Source organism: Sorex fumeus, unplaced genomic scaffold (genome assembly GCF_029834395.1).
Source record: "Sorex fumeus unplaced genomic scaffold, SorFum_2.1 ptg000013l, whole genome shotgun sequence".
NCBI lineage: Eukaryota > Metazoa > Chordata > Mammalia > Eulipotyphla > Soricidae > Sorex > Sorex fumeus.
Window position 1 is genome coordinate 24,135,183 of NW_026606070.1, and position 15,185 is coordinate 24,150,367.

Here is a 15,185-nt window from a genome sequence, read left to right on the forward strand (position 1 = left end):
AAATTTGACGGAACAAAGTTTACCATATTAGTTCAAGTTCTGTAAGGGTTTATAAATTCTTCCTTTTAAGTTCTCTTTATTAGCACTTCTCAATTTGCACTTTCCTTTTTCTTGATGAGTTATTGAAAGTGTTGTCAATAGTCTTATTCTTTTGAGCAACCATTTCTTGGTTTCATTGATTTTTTGTAGTGTCTTTTTTTCAATAATTACGACAGATATTTATTTAAAGTCATGTATCCATTTGCAGCTCTGATCAGTTCAAGATTGTACATTTCAGTTTTAACCAATTTCATAAAAATCTTTGAGGATAGCTGCATCCAGATTGTGTGATTACTTCTTTGCCCACTCTTCTCTCTCTTTTCTTTCCCAAATAACCTCTTTCAGATATGGTTCAAGGTAGAATTTATCCTCCTCGTATTTTGTCCACTGCTCCTTGGGCAGGATCTGAGTCCTCACGGTCAGGTCCAGGGACCTCTTGATGCGGAACATCTTGTTGTTGTACAAGTTCTCAGGCATCCTCCTGATGGCCTCTTTCACATCCTTGTCCTCATATTAGCCCAGTTTGTTGAAGCCCGTTGCATTGTAATACCATTTCCGAAGGCCCTCCAGCCATTGGCCCAAGGCTTGGACTGTCTGCCTGCCCACCATGACAATGGGAGAGCTATGGTGTCTTTTTATTCGTGTTATATTTATTTTCAATTTTAAATGATTTTTTCTTCTAGTTATTTTTTATTTTACAAGTTGTTATTTTTCTAGTACTTTAAGGTGGGAGGTTTGATATTTATTTGCTTTTTTCTCTTGCTTCCTGATGTTATCCACAGTTGTTTTTTTTAATGTGTGTGTGTGTGTGTCATCTAAGTTGATAGTTTAAGTCTTCATTTTCATTCATTCTAGTAATTGTTATAAGTGCCTTTTAGAGTATCTAGCAGGGAGATGAATTTATTTTAATGTTTGTCAGAAAGTCTTTTTACTAATCCTTCAGATTGGAATGGTGATGATGACCTGAGAAGAATATTATTGGTTGATATTATTTTTTCACTCAACACTATCACTATAACATGCAGCTTGTATAGCTTATGTTGGGGAATATTTTTATGTCTTATGTACATTCTCTTATATGTGATTCATTGCTTTTATATCACTGTCCTTAATTTTGTCATTCTTAAGGTGTCTTGGTGTACATGTGGAATTCTGAGATTCTGAAACATGAGCAATCTTCTCCCGTAGTTTGGGGGAATTCTTAGCTATTATTATTCCTTTCAATAAAGAGTAAGGCTCTCTGAATCTTCTCCTAAAAACCCTATATTATTGTTATTCTCACTGTCTCTCCATGAAATTATTGCCATTGTCACATGTTAAAATTATTTTCTTTCTTTTTCTTCTTTTGTTATTTTAGAAATATGGTTTCTTCTACAATATACTTCTGATTACTGATTCTAACTTCAGGTTTTTACACCCTGTTATTGAGCACTCTACTGTATTCCCGATGAAACTTTTCTCATACTTTATCTGTTCTTACTGCTTTTTTTCCCATTGATCTCACTTCAGTGATTTTCATAAAAACTATTTCTTTGAAGCCTTTCTCAAGAAAGCCTTGCAGTTAGAGTTTATTCTTGACTTTAGTTTGATCCGTCAGTGAAAATGAATCCCTCTGCCTCTTCATTTATGTCTGTTGCTATGGGGGGGGGGTGTCTGAACCAGGGGTCTATTTTTTATTGCTTCTGAGGAAATTAATAGAATTTTGTTCATGAGTGCCTGATGATATCAATGCAGAAGTTCAATCAGATTTGAGCAGTGATCAGGGATTTGCAGTTATCAAATGCCCAGGGGTCACTGTGCCAGAGAGTCTGTACTGAAGCAGGCATGAAAGGAGGCTGGCTTAAGTCCAGTTGGGTGAAGAAGCCCCCTCTGTAGAACCATCAGGGAGCAGTTTCTGACTGGACATAGGATGCAAAGGTGGGACAGGAGTCAATGGATGCCTTTATTAGCAGCCTATGTTTAGGTGGATTTCCAGTTATTCTTTGACTATAAACATACTTCTCATGTGCTAATAGTTATGATATGGAAGGGACGGCATTTGTCAGGGGAAAACTTTCTTGGTCTCCAAATAGCTTGGTTCTTTTTGAAGAAATGTGAAAATCTCTTCAGAGATTTGCCTTCAGAATCTTTAACTATGGAGAGTGAGACCAAGTAGGACCTACCACTGCGGCTACCAGCCAGTTTGTCAGACACCCTCAAGATGGTATGTGAGAAAAATTCAAACTTTTGTTTTTATTTAACCTTTTCTTACCTCTTGCTCCAAGGTAGAAAAAGAGAATAGTGGTAGTAGGGTTAGAGGTTCAATCTCCGCCTTTCCAACCCCATATCCAAGAGGATGTTTTGAACCTTTGTCTTTGCTTCTTCTTGCGCATGGTAGAGTTTCTTGGTGAAGGTAACTCTCTATGTCCTATTTGCCTGGGTGCTTCCCTTTTGATGCAAAAGCTCTGCCAAACTGTGTTTCTGGTTATTGAGATAAATACAGGTTCTCCCTACTCTGCTGTGGAATATGCAAGCACTATCTCGGATGTTTTTACTCAGAGACATAGCACTAAATTAACCCCCCCCCCCCTCAGTTCTTAACAACTTTGCTGAGTTCTATGAATTGATAGAACTAATTTATAAGACAACACATTTTTGTCTTACAGAAATTTAGGTTAAATGTGTCACTTGTACCCAAGAACATCTCAACAAATACTCAAAGACATGCACCTATTTCTATTATCAAAACAAGTTCTCTTGGACCATTATCCTTGTTATTATGAATTTTCATATCCTCAGATTTCTTTCACCATCTCATTGTCTTCCATTTTAGTGGTTTTGAATTTTGTGGGGGAAAAAATAGAAATTGCCTCATAATCTTTATCCTACTGCTGCAAAAACTTCTAAAAATTTTAATCATATTCTGTATTTTTGGTTGCTAAGTGAGTCCTAGGATATAAATAAAAAATGTAAGTGATGGCCTGGGTAGATGTAGTCACTTTTGATTAGCAATACACCACTTTATATTGATCAAAGGTATAATTTATAATTTGTCATCAACATGGTATTTTTGTCTTAATTATTACTTGTAATGTGCACTGTCAGGTTTTAAATTCTATTTTAATTCCAGTGGGCTATTTTTTGAACACTAGTCATATTATTTAAGGAAAAAAAATATGCTCCAGGTGACTTTTAAATGGAAAGTTCAATTACATAGTGATATTTTATTAATTTTATTATATTTAATTAATAAAATACTCTCACTTTGCATAAAAGACATTTATTTTTAGGCATAGTATATGCTTCCTACATGAGCTATACTATCCTACGTTATAAGTATTTGGTGGAAGAGATAAGAGCACTGACAGTGCTCAGGGATTACTCCTCACTCTGTGGTCAGGAATTACTCCTCATACTGTGCTCAGAGTTCACTACTGACAGTGCTCAGGAAAACATACAGAGAACTGAAAACTAAAGTGGGTTCAGCTGCATTAAAAACAATATACTTAACTCCTCTATTACATTTCTGTCATGATATTTTTTTCTCTGACAAGTAATAATTTTATTAAAGAAAGTAAGAGATTATATAAATTAAAAATAACTTATTCCTGTAGCAACTGATAGTGTACTTGTATGAAATGTATAAGTAGGTAGGTAGGTTAATATATATATATATATAAATATTTTATATGACCAATTCCTTACTTAAGATTTGCTTATTTTAATAACTTCCTCCTGTATTTCAAAGAACTTCTTTTCTTAAATACTACAAAAACATGATTTTAATGATCTCGTCCAGGCCATCATATAGAAAGCATAAGTTTGTCAAAATTCCCTTTCACACATTTGGATTGTTTGTAAATTTGTATTACTTTAGTATTGTAATGCACTTTTTAATTCAAAACAATATTCCCGTATCTATACTTAATAATTATAAATCCTAGAACATTATGTTTTAAGGGTTTTTTCCCCACTTATTGTAGATTGCTATGGTTGCTATACTTATGGTTGCTAACTTTCATGATTTTGATGAAAAAATAAATGTGTCTTAAACATCACTGGGTGCCCAAGAACTCTTACCACTGTCCTTGTGTAGTTTTTAGCTTACTGCTTCCTACACCTCCTCCCTGCACTGCTTGGTAATATCATTTTTGCAGTTCCTCTTTGGGGAGAAAATAAGTCATTGAGTGTTCAGCTATATGACACTTATGTAATGTTTGTTTACCTAACCTTTCAACTAAAGTTTCAGTTTATATAATACCCATATATAATGATTTTGATTTGTTAATCAGTTAGAGGGGCTGGAGCGACAGCACAGTGGTAGAGCTTTTGCCTTGCAAGCAGCCGGCGGGCAGACCCAGACCAGGTTTGATTCCTCTGCACCTCTCAGAGAGCCCGGAGAGCTACCAGGAGAGCCCTGCCAGCTACCATGAAGTATTCGATATGCCAAACACAGTATCAACAAGTCTCACAATGGAAATGTTATTGGACTTCCTCCAGTAAATTGATGAACAAGGGGAGGACAGTGCATATCAGTTAGAAAATGTTTTTGTTTGTTGTTGTTTATTTGGGTTTGGGTCAACATCAGGAGATGCTCAGAGCTTATTTCTGGCTCTGTGATCAGAGATCACTCCTGGGTTCATGGGACTCATGTGGTGCTAGTTCTGGGCATCTATCTTTATTTTTTGCCTTCTAGTTTTCGAAACCACCATTATAATATGGAGTAAAACAAAACTGTATTGTTATTAATTTTTTTCTTCAAATTATTTGTTTTATAACTTATTCCAAGATACACCATGTTATAATAGTTTAACAACATTTTACTGTCTGAAATACTGGAGCTTTAGATTTATTCACAAAAATTTCACTAATATAATAGCCACGCCAATTTCTGTAGCTGCTATTTTGTTCCACATATCTTTTTCTCTTAAGCTAAAAGGCAGTTTTTGCATACTATTGAACGTATAATATTTGGGGAAACTTTCTTTTTCGAAACTTATTTGCTGTGCTCACACTGCTTTATTTACTTATTGAATCTAGAAAGACAAAATAGTCTCAACATAGATTTTTCTTCCCTACTCATTGATTTGCAATCTGGAAAGCAAAATATATTTTTTGTCAATAAGTACTTGTAAATGCAACTTTAGAATATGATATGTGAATTGTCCTATAGATACTGCAAGTGTTAAAATAACTATAATTTAACATTTTATTAGTTTAAAAATAAGAAATATATTTTAATAAGTCTTATTTTGAGATATGCTTTTATTTTCCAAGGTCACTTTAAGCTAGGGAAAATAATTTGAAAGGGTGCTTCTCCGATCATCTTGTTATATTTGTGCTTTTAAAATAAACAACAAAACAATGATAGTGCCAAATATCAATTTAAAGGTGATTCCTTCCTTCCTTCCTTCCTTCCTTCCTTCCTTCCTTCCTTCCTTCCTTCCTTCCTTCTTTCCTCCCTCCCTCCCTCCCTCCCTCCCTTCCTTCCTTCTTTATTTCCTTCCTCTTCATTTATTTCTTTTTTGTAGACAGGGGAAACAGTCAACTATGCTCAGGGATTACTCTCAGACTTGTGCTTAGGTATCACTCCTGGCTCTGTGCTCTGCACTAAGGTCAGCTGCATTCAAGGCAAATGCTTTGACCTTTGTCTATCTGGTCTTTTAAAGGTAATGTCCATTATGAAAACACTGTTCTCTATTTCCAAGTAGTTCCTTTTATTTTGTGATATTTATGTAATACTAGTATTATTTAAATTTCATTCAGCCATCACTAAAATTTCAGTATAATTACTATAAAATTCATATTACACACTAATATCTGATTAGGTTCATAATTCAGTTTTTTGTAATGTACTCTTTGATGGAAAAAATTTTCAGTGAAAGACATAATTTCCAATTCATGAACGATGTATTTTATGTATGTACTTTAAAAGGGAATATTATCTTTTTTTCTGTATAATATTTAAATATTTTGTGTTTAGCTCTGTGTATGTATGTATCTATAATTCTATTACTCTACTTCAGGCATTTCTATTATCTACCACCATGCCTGTTCTCTTATTCCTAACCAGCATTCAGCTCTTCTGTTTTTTTTCATCTTTTCTGAGTCAAAAACCTTACCAACTTTGAGCAACAGTAACACGAGAAAAGGGTGTAGAGTTCAAGAGTAAACTAATGTATAATTCTGTATACCAAATCCCAACTAAATGCATTCCTTGCAACTGTTTTGTTTTTTTCCCCCTTTTCTCTTTAAACTGCTTATTCTGAGTTTCAGGAAGATTGCACACTTGATGATTTGTGACTATGAATGTTTGAACTTTCAGTAGATATAGTAGCTAAAGTTCACCCACTCATGTTATATTTGTAGATGTGAAAAAACTGAACTGGGAATCAGGAAATTGGATTTCTAGCTTTTACTGATATGTTGAACTGAAGGAAGCTATGTTTTCTTTTCTACCAATAAATAAAATAAAAATTCATATTTTCTTACAGGTGAATAGTATTCTACTATGTAAATGTCCCACCACTGCTTTATTTACTAGTTTTTCATTGGGCTTAGAGTATTTACAGATCTTGGTTATAGTAAATAACATTGTGGTGCACATAGGTGATTGTTTCTTTTATCTTTTGAATTAATGTTTATCTTTTTTTTGTTTTTGAGTTGTTTCAACAGGTAACAGGAGTTGAATTGCTGAGGTATGTGATTGTTCAGTTTTTAATGTTTGGAGAAATCTTCCATACCATTTTCTAGCTAGACTAACCCAATTCACATTCATAGCAAAAATGAATTCCTTTTAAAAGCTATCGTGACAAAAAACTCTATTGTCATATATAAAAAAGAGAGCTTTATAAAAAATAATTTTTAAAGTTAATATTTATGAAAACTGCAGTAACAGAAATACTGATCAGAAATTTGGGAAATCAGCATCAGCTAAAAAATTTAAAAGGTGAATATTGCTGGTCTAATAAAATTTAATAAATATTGGATTTTAATATATGTATATCATGCTATCCCTTACCCATCAGACTGCCAAAAGTTATAAGATGTAAACTCCTAATGGTTTACAGAGAATTAAGGTACCCAAATTCTTTCATTTAGGTATTGAAATTGTCTATAATCACACATAGTCATCTGCAATATTTATCAAATATGGATATAGACATCCTCTAGACTAGAAGTTATATTAATAGGTATATAGAAAATATATACCATGGTAACTCACAATTCCAAAAGGCTGAATCTAAACGTTGGACATGGGAGTCTCCCGATGGACGGTTCCACAATGAAATAGACCACATCATATTCAATCGGCGGTTTTGCCTAACCAATGTTGCTGTTGTCCCAAAATTCCAAACGGGATCAGACCACCGTCTTCTTCGTGCAAAATTCTACCTCACAGAACGAGGAGAAAAGAATGCAAGGTTTAAGAAGAAGACTCCCAGAACAACCACCAACTGGGAACTCTTTGGCTCTGTTGCAGCAACATGGGAAGATGCCGTCATTGACAACATTGATGAGGAATATGATCGAATGATTCAGCACCTCCATGATTGTACAAGGAATGCCAAGAGAGAGATAACCACAAAAAACCGTCTTTCTTCGAACACTCTTGAACTTATTCGCCAACGTGGCGTGGCACGTGCCTCAGGCAACCACAAGCAAACGTCCGAACTGGCAAAACAGTGCAGAAAAGCCATCAAGGATGACCTCAAAAACAGGAGAGCAGCAGTACTGGTAGATGCAGCAGAAGCTGGGAAAAACATTCGTAATGCCCGCCTGTCCTTCACCAACTACAAAACCAAGATGACTGCCCTCCGACATCATGATGGATCTATCACATCTTCCAGAAGGGCAATGGAGAAGATTATTCATGAATTCTACTCAAATCTCTTTAATAGCCACATCCACTTGCCCACATACCACATACCACATGATGGATATGTCGTTCCCAATGTTCTCCCTTCCGAAATCCAACATGCCATCTCGTCGGTAAAGAAACAAAAAGCACCTGGCCCAGACAAGATCAGACCTGAACACCTGAAGAACTTACCATCAGTACTCATCAATACATTAGCTCGACTCTTCACACGCTACCTGTCTGAATGCAAGGTTCCATCCCAATGGAAAACCAGCAAGACTGTACTACTATACAAGAAAGGAGACATCCACGACATTGGCAACTATCGCCCAATCTGCCTATTGTCTGTCATCTACAAACTATTCACTCGAGTCATCCTGAATAGGATTAGCAGAACACTAGATGAAGGACAACCATGTGAACAAGCTGGATTCCGAAAAGGATTCAGTACCATCGACCATATCCACACAATAACCAAGCTCATTGAGGTATCTCGGGAGTTCAAGATGCCGCTCTGTCTAACGTTCATTGATTTAAAGAAGGCCTTTGATTCTGTTGAGACGGAAGCGGTCATGGAAGCCCTAGCCAATCAGGGCGTACAAACTCAATACATCAGGATCCTTCGTGAGCTCTATTGCGGATTCACTACCAAGATCTCACCATTCTACAAAGAAGTAATCATCCATATCAAGAGAGGGGTTCGGCAGGGTGATACCATTTCACCAAAACTCTTCAGTGCCACCCTCGAGAACATCATGCGACGACTAGAATGGGAAAACATGGGAGTGAAGATAGATGGTCGGCAACTACACCACCTCCGCTTTGCTGATGACATCGTTTTAATAACACCAAACATCAGCCAAGCGGCACAAATGCTTGCGGACTTTGACCGTGAGTGTGGAAAGGTTGGACTACAGCTGAATCTTACGAAGACAATGTTTATGAGAAACAGCCTTGTTCCTGACGCTCCATTCACTCTCAACGGAACCACCATCTCCGAATGCAACAGTTATATATACTTAGGTCGAGAAATCAACATGATGAATGACCTGGCACCTGAGTTACGCAGGAGGAAGAGAGCGGCTTGGAATGCCTTCAAGAGCATTGAAGAAATAACTAAAAGGACAAAGAACCTCCAACTACGAGCACATCTCTTTGATTCCACTATTCTTCCTGCATTAACATATGCCTCAGAGACCTGGACCCTACGAAAACAGGATGAGAACACTATTCGGGTCTCTCAAAGAGGAATCGAAAGAACTATGCTTGGAATATCACGATTCACTCAAATGAGAGATAGAATCCGGAGTTCTGATCTTCGTCAACGCTCAAGAATCAGAGACGCTGTCTCATTTGCCAAAACATCAAAAATCAGATGGGCTGGACATGTAATGAGGTTTACAGACAACCGCTGGACTAGAGCCATTACTGATTGGATTCCACGAGACATCAAAAGATCACGTGGACGCCCACCTATAAGATGGTCAGACTTCTTCGTCAAGACCCTAAATGATCGGTTTGAGGCTCTACATGTTCCTAAAACGAACAGATACCATTGGGCTACGCTAGCACGCAACCGGGATGAATGGAGACGTTACTGGCACCCGCTCGAATAAATCGATGAATAACGGGGATTAAGTGATTAAGTGATTAAGTGATAGAAAATATAAATGGAAATGACTTTCAGAAAGTGCCATACTTCATTTTAGCATTATTCATGATAAGTAAAAACATGAAATTAGTAAAATGTTCATTAAAGGTTAAAAGGGATGAATTAATTGTTGAATAGTGGTGGAATGAATATTTCAAGCATAAACATGAGCAATAGTTGCAAGATGAAAACATGGCTTCAATTGGCTGAGCTATCATATGGACCTATATTGTATTCATATCAGAATCATTTTGTTGATCCTTGATAAGTCATCACATAAATTCTTTAAGTTTCACAACTTACACAGTATTCCTGTTTACTATTTGACTTATTGGAGAAATACCTGTACTCATAAAAATACTTTTCAATTTTGTACTTTTAATGAAAATAATGTAATTGCATTCGTTCATTAAGTGAGGTTACATTGACTGTTGACTGTCTATCTTATTTACTTCTTTTCTCATTCTGGGTTATAGTAGTAAATAACACAAAAATGGTGAATTGTCTTTTTTACCTTTCCAGAAGAGTACATTTTATGAGTAATTTTAGTGTTCCAACTCCCAATTATTGACTATTATAATTAATAATAGACTACTCTGATATTTAACTAAGGTTATTAAGAATCATGCCTCCAGTGAGCAGAGTCCAATGAGTTAACAGCTTTCTATTGTTCCTATTCAAAGGAACTTTTTATGTAATTTCATTATTCTTTCATAAGAGATTTAATTAAAATTCCACTTGGCAAACCCTCGAACTAATGTTGATTCTGGAGTATGTGGAAATGCTTCCTGATATCCATTCTCTGAAGTAAAATGGAAAATCACAGCAATGATTCTCTTGAAGTGAGTCAAAACAGGAGGGCAGATATTTAATGTTTTTAATGAGGATAAGGACAGGCAGTATACATCCAAGAATCATAATTTGCATATGCGCACAGCATAATGAGTCCATGTTAATTTAGAATAAGTTTATAATTATGGCTATTGTTCTGATTAGGTGTTAGCCTTCCATAAATGAGAAATTTGAATTCAGTACATGATGAGGGTAACAGCTGTAAGTGAACCATATGTCAAGATTATGTTACATAGCCTAAATATCAGGAGAAAAAGGCTCTCCATCCAGAGGTTTGCAGACAAGAGAACAGTCACACGTTCGAAGTAATAGTTAAATCACTGTTGAGTTAATTATTTAATCCTTTAATTAGTTTACAAAGATATAGTAGGATTAGTTCATTCTACTATTGACTTCATTCTTGCCATATTTAAAAAATAATACACTGTTTTAATAAACCATTGTATCAGGCATATTGTTCCAGCACAATGAAATGATAAAATATGTATATTATCCCAAGTGAATGATAGTTCCTATTGCTATCCAACTACAGGTTTTTGTCTGAATACATGTTCATTGTTCAAGATCAATTTTCCACTAAGAATTCTATCCTTCCTAATTTTATTTTAACTGTATATCTAATAACATAGCCATTAACAACTTCAGAATATGTTTATTTAATTAATATCTTCACATCCACCCAATTTACACTAGCATTGATTTCAAAACACATTACTAATACTTGTGTATTAGTCTCCCCACACTGCCATAAGAATATGGGAGTAGGTGGCTTAGACAACAGATATTAATTTTGTGAGAAAGTCTCAAGTTCAAATTAAATACAGGAATAAAACTGTTTCCAATGAAGCCTATTTTGGACTGTAGAGAGTGACCTATGTTATCACATGAGCTTTTTCTCTGTATTCATATATAGGCAAATCTTTGATGTTCCTTCAAAAGAATATTCATACAATTTATCTCAATTCCAACTACCATGTGAGTCCTCCAAACGATTTTAAAAAATCCATTTGATCAGTAAAATATTCATACTTAACGTCTGCTATCCATCCACCATCTACTTAATAACTATAAACCAAAATGTAGGTACACAGATATCAGAAATACTAACCCATACGTCTATAGAATAGTTTTCTTAACTAGAGCATTGTGCTTATCTAAAGCTCCTTTGCTTTATTATCAGGAGTTATTCTCATTGGTACTGGGGAATCATGTGATGTCAAGCATTGAATCAGTGTTGGTTACATGGAAGACAAGTGTCTGAACCTCTGTATTCTCTGTACTGTCTTTGCCCTAGTTAGCAAATTTATTCATACTCCTTTTATTAACCTAAAGGCCTCTGTGAGGATTGTTTTATATATATATATATATATATATATATATATATATATATATATATATAGTTATAATTGGGGAAAAGTTATTTTGTCTCAGTTTCTGTTCTATCCTGGGAATTCCAAATATTTTTTTAAAAAATTAAAAATTTTAGGTTCTCTAATTATGACAAAAGATGGTATGGGTATTGACAATTAACAGTGTTATATATACATGACTATGGTGTAGAATAGTTTCATTTTTTCTAAGGAAACAAATGAAAAGTGTTTGTTTCACTCCAAATCCAGCCCCTTGGAAGTTTGTTTCTTTCTCATATATAGATATAACATCAATCAGGCAAAGAGTCTATCAAATTGTTGATCATTACAAAGAACCGACTTTGCTTTTTGGTGTTTTCTTTAATATTTTAATTTTTGCTGTTATTTTGCTATTTTTAAGTTTGTTTAAACTGAATTGCTTTCTTTGATTTTTCTGAGAATGATTATGAAGTTAGATCTTGTTTTTATAATACTTGCATTGATGCTCTCTTTTTCCGCTGAAAACTACTATTACTAGAATTTACATATTTTATAAGTTTCAAATTCATTCATTTTTTAGTTAATTAAGAACTCTGAATTTTAATATTTCCCTTAATATTGCTTCTGTAAATCCATTGTGGGGGCATTATTTGTTTGGGGACCATACCAGACTGTGCTCAGGCTTACTCCTGGCTCTACTCTCAAGGGCCACTTCTGGTGGGTTCAGAGAGAAATATGGGGTGCTAGAACCCAAGTCAGAGTAAGAGTGGTTGTGACTAAAAAAAAACAAAAAAAAATCCAAAAGAACCTGAATCAAAACTGGCAGCTCCAACACAGCACATATTATCTGCTTTACTCTTTCCAGTCTGCTAGCACTGTAGCATTGTCCTGTTGTTCATCAATTTGCTTGAGTGGGCACAGTAACTTCTGTATTGTGAGACTTGTTACTGATTCGGGCATATCGATATGCCATGGGGAGCTTGCCAGGCTCTACCGTGCGGGCGGGATACTCTTGGTAGATTGCCGGGATCTCTGAGAGGAGCAGAGGAATCGAACCCAGGTTGGCCACGTGCAAGGCAAACACCCTAGCCACTTGAGCTATTTTTCTGGCCCATTCCAGTCTGGTAAATGTATTTTTTTCCTTAAAGTAGTTTCTTCGATCTACAATTATTGGAGTTTTCCCCTAGGCACTTTTGCTTTAGCTTCTTGTTAAACTGCATTAAAATCTGAGAACATAATTCGTAGAATTTCTGTTCTTTTAAAATTGTTTCTTTTTAAAAATAATAGGTCAGAGTAGTGATTTTCAACCATTTTGTACCTGGGAGAAGAACAAAATGATGCATGTATGCATGTCTCTGTTTATATGTGTCTGGGGCAGTCCTGGTCTATTCCACTTATATGTGCTGTGTTGGAGTTGTAATAACTATTTTTGCAAGCTGTACCAGAAATTTCTGTAAATCTGTGATCTGGAGTGTAGTCTAGTAACTGCATGTAATTTTTTTTTGTTCAAAATCAAACCCATGGCAGGTAATAGAGCTGTTTATAATGTGTGTTACTGTGACTATAAATTAAACTGTCATATATATATGTGTGTATATATATATGTATATTAGGGTTATGTGCTATACACAGTTTTATTGTTTTTGTTTCTCTGCTCTGGAATTTTTGCTTTTATAATTATGTGTATTAGTGAAGAAGTTACATCTTGTTGCTCATTCCCCTGCATTCCTCTCTAATATTTTATTGATGCTGCAAAGGGGAAGGTTTCCATAATCATTTGATTGATTCGCAGTGTTTTAGTGCACTTGTGATTCTTGTGATAGATACTCTAACCCCAACGTGAGTTTCTACAGAGAACAGTTCTCCTCCCCCCACCCTCCTACTTCTGACTTTCACCAGGAATGCTTACAGGAATAGATGAATTCTCTTCCTAAAATGGAATTGTGAGTTTCAGAAGAAAAGAGTAGGGCCACGCTGAAAGCAAGTGTTCTGTGGCTGAGAACTGTTCCCTTGGCTGGCCCACAGCGATGGATGGATGAAGGACAAGGAGAATGGAGAAATAGGAACTGGGCCCCAGGCTGGTTGGTAGTTATTTGTCTCTCCTCCCCAGTATAGTCTGATCTCTCCCATTACTGCGCAGTCATAGTCGTAGCTTTGATCATAGTCCCAGTCATCATAGCTTCATCTTCCTCATCCTCATAGTCCTTGATGTAATTCTAGTTCTCATCTAGTCCTTATCATTCTAGCCTTCATCTAGTCCCCTCTGACACCATACATCATAGTTATATAGAAACCATGAAGGGTGGGGGTACAAATAGGGGTGGTTGAACATTGTTATATCAACAAACAAAGGTAAAGCCACTTCAGGGGAAGTTCTATGAGATTAATTCAAATACATAATCTCATCTGAGGGTTCAACATTCTAGATTACTAGAAGATCTGCACAAGGATGGGATTCCACCAAGGGTCTATTGCTTTCTCCTTTCCTCAGCTAATAATTCATTTAACCAATCATAGTGAATTTACTTCTTATAATATTTCTAGTCATTTTGTATGAACACAGTAAGAGATTAAGTTTAACGGTTGTCTCTTCCTGGGGACATCTTGTTATATATTCCAGACCACAGTCCTCGGGCCAGGTTAATCTTTCCTAACTCCAACAGGGACCTTATTCAGTTACTTCTTTTTGGGTCATGACAGAGTTTGTTCCGTGACCATATTCTTAACTTATTATACTTCTTATGGCACATAGCTTGTCCCTTTTTGATGCTAGGATAGCTTACAGCTTGCCCTGGGTTCATCTAGTCCCTTCATCAGGACTCTGCTTTTGGAGTGCTAGGAACTAAGGGCAATAGTGGTTTAAGTCAAGTAAATACGGGTGGATGCGCAGGAGTAAATATTATTTAGAGTCAATTAGCTCCTATGTTAAAAAAGCATAGCATCAACTGTCTTCCAGTTTCTATATAAAAAGGACATTGCTAAACCATGCAATGACATAAAAAAAGAGAAAAGCAATATAGAATTATTAGTGCTTGATGGAATTCGTTGTGCCTCAGGGGCACAGTTGTGGGAGTAGCTCAATAAACCTAAACTCCCTGCTGGAGGAGCGAGGACAGCCCAACGTTATCCAACAGGGATAAGTCACTCATAAAATCTTTTCCCCGGAGAGTCGATTTTATTTTTTGCTGGCTAAGGCACTTGGCATATTTCAAAATTACCTTGTTCCTCCTCATGCTACAGTCCCAGGGAGCTTTTGATTTTCTTTTGAGATTCTAGTACAGAACCTGAGAGAAAAACCTACTGAAGCTTCCAGGAATTTCTATGATTCTAGTGTATGATAGTTTCCAGCTGTTCATCAAATTGCCATTTAAATGTTTCTACAAGTTTGGGACACCCACTGCTTCTTAGAACCAGGGCTCGAACATTAAGCAGAACTCGACTGTGACTCTATTTT

The 15,185-nt window shown here is 35.9% G+C and overlaps 1 pseudogene; it reads right to left on the reverse strand.

Annotated features, from left to right (window-relative positions):
• Positions 1–201: 201 nt before the first annotated feature.
• LOC130020756 (cytochrome b-c1 complex subunit 7-like) lies at positions 202–648 on the reverse strand (annotated as a pseudogene).
• Positions 649–15,185: the final 14,537 nt, after the last annotated feature.